This window comes from Fukomys damarensis, unplaced genomic scaffold (assembly GCF_012274545.1).
Source record: "Fukomys damarensis isolate Sample0158 unplaced genomic scaffold, DMR_v1.0_HiC HiC_scaffold_1, whole genome shotgun sequence".
NCBI lineage: Eukaryota > Metazoa > Chordata > Mammalia > Rodentia > Bathyergidae > Fukomys > Fukomys damarensis.
In genome coordinates this window covers 50567764-50579455 of record NW_022900913.1, presented here as the reverse complement: position 1 = coordinate 50579455, position 11692 = coordinate 50567764, and the positions used below count along the sequence as shown (strand labels likewise).

At 35.6% G+C, this 11692-nt stretch overlaps 1 pseudogene; it reads right to left on the bottom strand.

The window, feature by feature from the left end:
• Nucleotides 1-5241: 5241 nt before the first annotated feature.
• On the bottom strand, nucleotides 5242-6719 carry LOC104871385 (annotated as a pseudogene).
• Nucleotides 6720-11692: the final 4973 nt, after the last annotated feature.

Here is an 11692-nt window from a genome sequence, read left to right as displayed (position 1 = left end):
CATTCCAAGCAGAATGATGTTTTCACTCTAGCATTCAGTGTGCTTGTGGAATCACTGCCCTTTTCACATTAGTGAAATGAGCAGGATATTGTCTATAGACAAAGAGCTCAACACAGACTTTCTAAGGTGAGGAGAGACCCATGAAGAAACAAGACTACTTACATATCACAAAGGAAAGTAACCTTTGTCCATAGTCTTGCATTGATACCTAAATTGACAGAAAAAAAAAAAAAAAGATATATGCTAGAACTCGGAAAGAAAAGAGTAACATGCACAAAAAAGAGAAAACTAAAAGGAAAGTAAATAAACTTTTAACATTCTAAGTTTTATGTTCAAAGAATTTTGAAGATTGTATATTCATAAAGAATGAGATTTGTTGGGTATGGTGGTGCATTCTGCAGTCTGAGATTTGTTTTGGTTTTTTTGTTTGTTTGTTTGGTTAGTCTGGTTCGGTATTTTGAGACAGGGTCTCACTATATAGTCCAGGCTGGCTCTGAACACACTATGCAGCCCAGGTTGGCCTCGAAATTGCAGCAATCCTCCTGTCTCAGCTTCCCAAGTACTGGGGTAAAAGGCGTGTACCACCATGGTTGCCTCAGTCCGAGCCATTTGGAAGGCTAAGACAGGAACCCTGTTTGGGCCCAGAAGACCAAGGCCATCCTGGGCAATATAGCAGGACTAGGAGATGGTACTGTATTATACAAGCAAAGTACAAGAAAGCACATTAAAAGATTTAAAATATGATTGATGAAATGGCATATCCATGAGAGACTTCTATCTGAATAATGAAGTGCGTAGATCCTTGGACTAACTTTCACAGCGAAAAAATTTCTGAATAAAACATTTAAAATAAAATCTTAACTGTATCTATGAATTACCAAGGAAGGAGAGAAGTCTCAGGCCAAAGCTGGGTGCATGCCTATGATCCCAGTACTCTCAAGGTTGAGGCAAGAGGATCATTAAGAGTTCAAGGCCAGACTAGGCTACATAGAGGGTTTAAGGCCAGTTTGAGCTACATAAGCAATTAAACAGAATCATGATTTACAGAAAGTGGGATGGAACTTGCAGTCTACACCAAACACATATACACATTCTCCAAGGGTTTTAACAGGACAAGAGTCTAACACCTCACTACATGATATTCCAAATACTCTCCATATAATTAAAAAATTACCTGACATACAAAGAATCTAATAAATGTCTCCAATTCTCAAGGAAAAAATTCCAGCATTGTATAAAAAGGATGTACATTATGGCCAGGGTTAGGCTTATCCTAGAAACACAAGACCATTTCAACATTTCAAAATCAAATAATATAAAAGAAATCAAAATTTATATTCACAAAATCCCTGAGCAAAATGTTTATAGTGGCTTTACTCATAATCACTAGTACAGAAAACTGCTAAAAGTTTCTTTAACTAACAAATAAACTTCTAAACCCATACAATGGAATATTACTCAGCAATAAAAAGAAACAAACTACTGTTATACATAACAATATAGGCAAATCTCAAATGCAGTATGCCAAGTTTAAAAAGTAAATTCTCAAATGTTACAGAGTGGATGCTTTTGCTCATATGGTATTCTGGAGGAAGCAAACTTACAGAGAAGGAAAATGGATGAGTGGACACCAAGTACTGGGGAACGAGGGAGTTTGATTATAAGGGGCAGTGTGAGACAATTTTTTGGATGAGTAAACTATTTTGCATCTTGGTTGGAGTGGTGGTCATATGACTTCTCCATTTGTCAAAATTCATAGATCTCTATCCCTCAAAGAGTGATTTTCCATGGTATGTAAGATAAAAATTAAAACTTTATAATATTTAGAACATCACATGAGTTAAGTCTTGAGTAGTATCTTAGTTACTTCCTCATTGCTGGGACAAAACACCTGACACCCACAAGTTAAAGGATAAAATGTTTATTTTAGCTCACAGCTTGTAGAGGTTTCAGTCTACAGTTAGCTGGTTCCAAGGTAGCATGGCATGGCAGAGAAAAAACATGGCAGGGCAGGTAGAAAAAAGCAATAATAGTAAGCCTCCTTTTCCCTTTTATCCCATCCAGATTACAAGCCTTTTGGGCACTGGTAAGATGAAAGCCATTGCTAATTTTTCTTAATGCTTTTTTGAGTGGTAATCATTTCCTAATTTCTTTCTCAGTAGGTTCATCTTTGATATATAGGAATGCTATGGATTTTTGTGTGGTAATTTTGTATCCTGCTATATTACTGAATTTGGCTATTAATTCTAAGGGTCTCTTGGTGGACTGGATGTTTTGGGGTCTTCTATCTAGAGGGTTATGTCATCTGAAAATAATAAATTTTACTTCTATATATGATATAAATATATATATATCATATATATTATTTATTTTTCTTGCTTCATTGCTCTTGCTAATGTTTTGAATACTAAGAGGAACAGGAGTGGTGACAATGGATATCTTTGTCTCATTCCTGATTTTAGAAGGAAAGCTTTCAGTTATTCCCACATTTAATATGTTGTTGGCAGTAGACTGGTCATAAAGGGCTTTTATCAGACTAAGATAAGGTCTTTCTATATATATTTTCTTCAGTGTTTTTATTCTGAAAGGATGATGAACTTGGTCAGAGGCTTTTTTTGTGTCTCTTGAGATGATCATGTGATTTTTGTCCTTGCTTCTGTTTCTGTGATGTATTGCATTTAGTGATTTGCACATGTTGAATCATTTCTGCATCCCTGGGACAAAGCCTACTTGGTCATGATGTATTATCTTTTGGATGATTCATTGCATTCTGTTTGACAGTATCTTGCTGAGAATTTTTACATTTGTATTCATTAAAAAGATTGGTCTATAGTACTCTTTGCTGGTTGGATCTCTATCTAGTGTTGGAATCAGGGTAATGGTAGCTTTCAGGAATGACTTTGGTAGTACTTCTCTCCTTTCAATTTCATTAAAGAGCTTGAGAAGTATTGGTATTTGATCTACCCTGAAATTTTTGTAGAATTCAGCAGTGGATTCATTTGGATCCACTTTTATTTCTGCCTCAATTTCATTTTCAAGGTTTTAAATTTTTCAGGGTTTTAAAATATTCTTGGTTCAGTTTTGGCAATTCATATGTACCTAAGAATCTATTCATTGCTTCTGAATTCTCCAATATATTGGCATACAGGTTTATGAAGTTGTAAACAATTTTTTTTTATTTCAGCAGGGTCTATTGTGATTTCACTTTTTGCATTTCTAATTACATTGATTTGGGGTTTTCTTGCTTTTTCTTGGTTAGATTGCTAAGGGTTTGACTACTTTGTTTATTCTTTTGGCTTTCTTTCTATCTTTCTCCCTTTCTTTCCTTTTTTTTTTTTTTTTTTTTTTTTTTTTTTTTTTTTTTGGTACCAGGGATGGAACTTGGGACCTTGTGATTTACAAGGCAGGCAGTGGCACCACTAAGCTAAATCCCTGGCCCTGTTTATTCTTTTGAAGACCCAACTCACTTTTCTTCTCCTCCTCATAATTGCACTGGTTAATTTTTCAAAATTTTCTTTTTTCATTCCCAGGTTCCCCACCTTTTCTACCTTTATGAATTTCTAGGTAGGTGGTTTATCTTTCACTCTCACTGAGTCAAAGACACTACTCTTATACAATTCTTTTATTCACTTATCTTCCTTTTCCTGTTGTTCTTCTTGCTCTTCTTTCCCCCTTCTCCTTTCTATTACTCTACCCATCATCCTTTTTATTAATACCTTTTTCTTCCTCTTTTCCATTTTCCACAATCTTTCTCTTTGCCTTTCAAATGTTGGTATTGTTTTCATTTTTTTAAGTAAAAGAGTTATTTACTCAGCTTCTTGTTATGCCAAAATGTTCTGTGCATATACCACGATAATTAGCAACCCTCCATAAGAGGCAAAATTGAACATCAAATTATATTTCATACTACCTGATTATATAAAAATGTAAAAAGAAAAATCAACTCATTTTAACATTCCTAATACTTCATTAAGAAATATGAGGCATAAAATCTTAGTAAAATGATATGAGAACAGTAATATAATTCTCACTTAAATTTAACTTGCCATAATTTGTTACTAATACACTAAGACCACAAACTTTTAAAACACTGTATTTACTAAGATTTTGGCAATAGCTTTATGTAACAAGATACAGCATATCAGGCCTGCCACTAAACTTTTTTACCTGTCTCTGCTTCAATATGAAGCCATTTAAAAACAAAAAATCAAAACCTCCTTTTTACACACTAAATGTTGGCAAAGGTGCCATTAAACAGTAATGAACTTGAGACAACAGGAGTAAAGAGTTAACAAAAGTTAAGCATAGCAGCCTAAACAACATTCATAAAATAAATAAAGTGTCTATCATTGGTTATACAAAAGTTTCCTGATTGGTTAAAACTCAAAGTATAAAACATGCACTTTAGAATCTTTAGCTATCAAGTTCAAAAAGTACCAGAGTCTATATGAAACAATTCCTCTCCAAAGCCAGAGTTTAGTAAAAAATTAATTCAAATGATACAACACATTTTAAACCTAAAAACCATTCAGTTGTTATTGATGTGGAAGTAAACCCGGAGCTCTGGAGCTTTCTCACATTGCAAAGTTCTATTTCTCTGATTCACTCAAAGCAGAATATGACAAAGTCCACGGATGCTAGTAAGCTTGGTACAGAGCAAGATTGCTGGTACCCAGCTCCAGCCTCCCAGTAAGCATGTCCTGTGTCCATGAAAGTAGGATGTGGGAGGGTCAAAGGCACACTATTCTTTTGGTTTTTGGGTTTGCCTTTTGCTGTTGGTGATGGTGGTTTTTTGTTTATTTTATTTATTTATTTATTTTTTGGTACCAGGGATTGAACTCATGACTTTGTGCTTGCAAGACAAGCACAGCACCATCTATCTAAATCCCTGGCCCAATGGTACATTATTCAGCTACCTAAAGAGATAGCAAACCACCCCTTCTTCCACCCAAAAAGTTCCTTCCTGAGATGAATAAAAGTATACTGGGGGAAAAATTACACCTATCTGCAGAGTAAAGATTTTAAAATATTAATGTAATCCCTTCTTTAAAATTTTAACTAGAGTCATCTGGCAATTTCTGATTACATTTATAGATTTTTCCTGATTCAATTTCTGTTGATTTACCACTAGATACTTCTAGTCAAAAATATTAGCTTTATCTCCAAATATTTTTTTTCTTTTTTCTTTTTGCAGTAGCAGGGATCAAACTCAGGACCTTGCACTTGCGAGGCAGGCACGGGGCCACTGAGCTGAATTCCTCACCCCTCCCCAAAATCTTAACCATAAGTATGACTGCAGTGTATTATCTCCTGAGGTTATCACACACTAGAGGAGACAGAACAGATGTTCAAGCAGCAAACAACAATTATGGCCTTTTCACATAGGCATCTGAGTGGTTATTAACAGTCCAGGGACAGTTCTAAAGACAAGCAAGTCATGCATTATAGTAAATATATCATAATCTTCACAGTTGAAATTTCCTTAGACATTGCACTTTCTTCATAAGGGAATCCTGGTTTTTGTTAGTGTTATGGTGAGTCAGGACTTGAACTAGCAACCTTCTTTTTCTTCTTCTTACTGTATTTCTTATGCTTTTCTTTTCTGTTTTTTCTCATTCTTCATTACTTTTCTTCTTTTTTGCTCATACCTTTTCAGTCTAATCTGATTCTGACAAGGACTCAGATGATAAAGGTTTATCTTCAGGATATATTTTTCTCTTTTTGCTAAGTTCTTTAATGTCCTTTTCTTTCTCAGTTGCATCCTTTGACTTTCTTTTCTTTCTTAAACTATCCTTACTGTGTGATATGCAGCTTTCAGAAGTTTTATGTGAATGGTTCTTTTTCTTTTTTCTTTTCCTCATCTTCAGAATCTGAAGAATCAGAGCTTGATGAAGAAGAAGATAAATACCTATCAGATTTTTTCTTTTTTCTTCTTTTTTTGATGAGCTCTCATTTGCACTTAGTAATTTCTCCCTGTGCTTTTCTGGGCAGGGATTCTCATTCATTTTTTTTTCTTCAAATTCAGCCAAAGCCTTAGAGCCTTTCTTTTTCTTTTCTTGTTGCTCTTTCACTTCTTCCAACCCCATTGTCCCGCTTCCCCATTGCACCAGACTGAGTACACAGTAAGACTGCAAGTAAGAGAGCTGGCTGGAGAAGTAGCCCAGGTGGGCCTGCCGCAGGTCCTTCTCGGTATGTTTTCATCTTGCCTGGCTTTATCTGTCTTTAGTTTTGACATTCATACTGATGGCTCCCTATCATTTTCTTCAACCCAGATCCCAAACCTAAGTTGGAGATTTGTATATCTAACTGACTCCTGGTCATCTCTTAATACCCCATAAACTGATCAAATTATTATTCCCAATTCCCATGTCAAGTATCTCATTGCCCACCTCAATCTCTCCAGCTGTGTATCCTTTCCTATATACATTTACCTGCCATGCATGCTATGGTCTAGTCTTGTTAAATTGCATCTAGTTCCTCCAAGATGCCATACAATTATTCACATTTATTGCACAATTAACTTTTGCTTTACAGAAGTGACATAATGCTACCCATAGTTCATTGTTCCTAACATGTGTGGGAGTTAATGTCTGGTATTGCATAGACACAAAGGAAAAGATTAATAGCACCAAACACCCAGCCTTTCTCACTCATTATCTCATTCCTGAGTCTTAGAAAGCTATCTGTGAACTGACAGTTTTTTTCTTTGCAAGGTATGTGGCTGTTACGTCTTGTGTCTAGATGTCTCCCTAAAGCCTCACACAGTCAGGTGGGGCTATTTCAGAGTTGGCTGGATTTAGAATGTGTGATGCTCAGATGAAGGGTATGTGATTACTAAATTATTCCACTGGTTATCACCCACGCTACACTGGGTAGCCTAGAATACAGAATATAAATGGGGCAGAAAGAAGCTGCTATTGCTTGCTTGCTTTTGCTGTCTTCTCCCTGCCATGAACTGTTTCTCCTCTGTGATGTTCATCTCCCACGCCACCCTGCCTTGGCGTCAGCTGACTATGAATCAAACCTCTATGAATAGTGAGCCAAATAAACCTTTCTTCCTTTAACTTTGGGTGTCAGGTATTTTGTCCCAGCAATGAGAAAATAATTAAGACAGTGGCTTTCAGGAAGTACAATGTTTTGGGGCCATCTGAACTCTGACTTGGTGCCTCAGATCCTACTTTATCCCATCTCAGTGATAATCTGAGGAGTGAGGTTGGAGTGAGGAGTGAGGAGTGAGGTTTACAAGGCCATCTTATCAGAATAAACATAGATCCCCGTATGTGACTCCTACCCCGGCTCTTGTTCAGGAACCCTCTTCCCCAAAGTTATACATAAGATACAGATAATGTACCTCTCGTATGTATTTTTCCTCCTATGGTTATTACTCTTTGGTTTAATTACTTTATTCTGGGAGGCAAGTTTAGTAAATAAAAACTTTCATCTAATTGATTTAAAATAGCCATAAGCATTTATTTTTTTGATTCATGACGCATTTTTACCAGAAAAGTAATTTCACCCTAAGCATTATTACATCTTTAGCATTTAAGACTAGAAAAATATCTATAAAAGCAATATTCATTCTCATATTTATGCTTTTTCCCCTGTGATTTCCTGTTAGGTAATCACAAAACACAACTTTAATAAATATCATGGCCTCTCTGCTTTACTTACACAATACTGTTTCCCTATCTGGAATATATATTAGTTTGCAATTATTGTTGCAATGAAGTACCTTCCCAAGCTGAATTCTACTTTCTCTCTCTCTCTCTTTTTTTTTTTTTTTTTTTTTTTTTTTTTGTACCGGGTATTGAATTTGGGACCTTGAACTTGTGAGAATTTTCTCTTTTTTTTTTTTTGAGACAGGGTTTTGCTATGTAGTTCAGACTGACCTTGACCTCACTTTGTATTCCAGGCTGGTCTTGAAATTGTGGCAATCCTCCTGCATCAGCTTCCTGAGTGCTGCCTCAGCTTCCTGAGTGCTGGCATTATAACTATGCACCATCAGCCAACTTGAATTCTAGAATGGATCTATTGATGAACTTTCAGAAAAATCAAAAATATAAAGAACATTGGAGAAATTAAGATAAACCATTTTGTATAGAAAATAACTATCTTTCATGCAAAGTAAATTCAAGGGTACATTTATAGAAATATTTCAGCTCTTTTCAGAAGAATTACTTTATCAGATTTGTTTTGTTTTGTACCAGGGATCAAACTCAGGACTTTGTGCTTGCAATGCAGGTGGCAGAACCACTGGCTAAATCCCCAGCCCTATCAAATTTGTTTTGAAATATATACAATGCTTGCTTTCAAACTTCTCTGTTAGTTTCTGGTCCCAAATATTTGCTAGCATATTTAATAATGACTGACTCTAGATCACTTATTTTCCTTAAACATTTTTATGATAGTAAGAGAACTTTCCACTTCAGTCTTTATATAACTTTTCTATTGTGGCAACACTAGTGTACAGATGCTTTTATAAGCTGCCTTTTCTATTTAGTCTTGTTTATCAAAAGCATTTTTCAATGTTGTTTTCCTCCTTTCATTTTAAAAAATTTTATACAATAAACCAAACTATGCTAATATTATTACCTACTTGTATTACTTCCAGGTGTTTTGTTTTGGGTTTTTCACTTTCAAATATTGTAGCACTATGAACATAAGAATAATGACTTTTGTCTGATGACAGTTAATTCACAGGTCAATATTCTGGGCTGATGGCCAGTGTGGTGGTGCATGCCTGTAATCCTGATTGTCACAAATTCAAGGCCAGCCTGAGCTGCATAGTGAGTTCAAGGGCAACCTGAACTACACAGCAAGACCCTGGTTTTTTTGTTTGTTTTGTTTAATATTCTTGTCTTACGTGCAGCTCAGGGGTAGAGTGCACATATGCAAGGCCCTGGGTTTGCTCCCAGCACTATAAAATTTGTTTTGAAAGTCAATTTTTCATTTTATATTCTGTTAGATTTAGCAGAGTTTAAAAATATACTAAACAATATAGGCTTTTAAAAATTGTCCGGACACTAGGAATGATGGAGCATGCCTGAAATCTCAATATTCTTGGAGGCTGTAGCAGCAGGATTGTGAGTTCAAACTCACTTTTGGCAATTTAGTGAGACCCTATCTCAAAAAAAAAAAAAAAAAAAAAGTTGGGGGGGTATAGCTCAGTCCAAAGGCCTTGGTTTTTCTCTCTAGTATTGAAAAAAAAAAACTGTATAGAATTAAATTCCTAGATTGTTTCTCACTACAGAAGGATTAAAAAAATATGTTCAGAATGATAAAAAAAATATTTTTTGTTACTGACCAAAACTAAAGATGCCCAGCAACTTTTTTGTTTGTTTGTTTGTTTTTGTTTTTGTTTTTTGAGACAGGGTCTCACTACATAGTTGAGACTGACCTGGAACTCACTATGTAGCCCAGGCTGGTCTCGAACTCACAGCGATCCTCCTGCCTCAGCCTCCTGAGTGCTGGGATTACAGGCATGCACCACCACACCTGGCTGCCCAGCAACTATTAAGTACAAATAAATAAATTTTGATTTTTTTCCAAAATAGTAATCTAAAGTAAAATCTTTCCTGCTTTTTTTTTCTTTTTGTGGCATTGGTGTGCAAACTCAGGCCCTTGTGCATACTAAACAAGTGTTCTTCTACCACTGAGCAACATCCCCAGCCTTTCCTTTTCCCCAATCTAAAGTTTCAGCATAAAGTGACTTTCATCTACATATTTTATAATAAAAACTTTATAAATAAAATTCTTAGCTTCTTAGTTGTGTCTCCACAAGAAGTAGACTGAGTAATGATATTAAAAATGAGAATATGTACAGCAGTATACCATATCCTCAATATAGTAGCAAAAGGTTTTAAAAAATATTTAGGCAGAAGGCCTGATTATCAATAGTTGGGTAACCGATCAATAAATAATACTTGAAAAACTTAAGCCAGCTAAATCCAACTCATTTTAAAATTTAAAAATAGGGTAATTAGAGATATTTTGTTCCTAAAGATAATGAATACACTGCTGAGTTGTAAAGAAACTGGGAATAGAGAGCAGATGGGAATTTTGGCAAATATTCAGCAAGTCTGACTGCTGGCAGCAGGAACTGGCTAGTGCTTTAGCATATGGTGCTCATAATACCTCAGTCAATTAAAGAAGTGCCATCTAGGGCTTGCCAGTCAGAAGACATCTTAACTATTTTTTCTTAAAACCAAGAGCTCTCCTTTCTAACCTCCAGTGGTTCCAGGCAACTAATTTAGGATTGACTTTTTTTTTTTTTTTTTAGGATTCACTTTTGACAGCTTACTGATGTCAGTTTTTCTAATGAATGTATGTATGTTCATGCCTAGAAACATTGTTGATATAAAATGCTACTGTTTTGCATGCTAGTATGTCACAGTCTGAACAGCACATACATAATTTATTCATTCATCCACAAGTATTTATTGAACTCAAATGTTGGGTGCTTTTAACTTCTATATAACAAATCCTTTGTTATCAAAGCTGATTATGCTGTAAGTCAGCATGGAACTTCCTATGAATTCCCATGGCTCATCTTCTTCATTTGTTTACAGTATTTATCATTTTCATTTTATATTGTCTCCCTGCAAGTAAAAGCCAGAGTGCTTCTTACAATGGCCTAAAAGACTACATAAATTACCTTTTCTTTCTTTCTTTCTTTTTTTTTTTTTTTCAGTATTGGGCATTGAAACTAGAAACTGTATCAATGAGCTGTCTCCCTAGCCCTTTTTATTTTTAATTTTTATACAGGATCTCACTAAATTGTCAAGCTGGCCTGGAACTTGCAATGCCTCAGCCTGCACAATAACTGAAATTACAGGCATTCACCACTTCCCTGACCACCTACCTCTCTTATGTATCTGAACAATGACTTTTCTCTCCCTTCCACTGCTCTCCCCGCCGCTCCCCCCATCCGCCTCCACCCCATCCTTTTCCCTGCTTCCCTGTGCTGTAAATTGTAATTGCATTGTAGAGGAATAAAGAGCCTTTTCCCAGTGCTAACTACCTATTGCATATCGAGTATACCAGTGTAGAAGGGTTTTAATGTGACATAATCCCATTTCTTGATTCTTGATTTATTTCTTGGGCAACTGGGGATTTGTTCAAAAGTCCTTGCCTATGGCTATGTCTTCAAGAGTTTTACCTATTTTATCCTTCAGCAGATTCAGTGTTTCTGTTTTAATATGTAGGTCTTAGATTTGTTTTTATTTTAGTTTGGCGCATAGTGAGATATATGGTTCAATCTTCTGTGTGTGCCCAAATGCCCATCAATCCATGAATGGATAAAGAAGATCTGGTAATTTTATACAGTGGAGTACTGTCATAAAGAAAGATGAGCTTCAGACATTTATAGCTAAATGGTTGCACCTTGAGACCATACTCTGAAGTGAAATAAATCAGACAAACATGTTTAAATACTGCATTGTTTCTCTAGTGTGAGAAATCAAAAGTGTAAGTAAGGACAAAAATGCATAAAAGATATTGGGAAATGGGAAGAAGGTGCTCAATGAAAAGGGGAACAAGGGAAGGGGAAGGGAGAAAGGGAAAAGAGGAAAGGAGAAAAATGGAAATAAAGTTTTTGCAAACAAAGAGGGGAAGAGGAATTGAAGGGTAGAGGAGGACATTAAAAAAAAAAGAAGCAAGATATATCATGTACAGGTACAAATTCCCCATGATT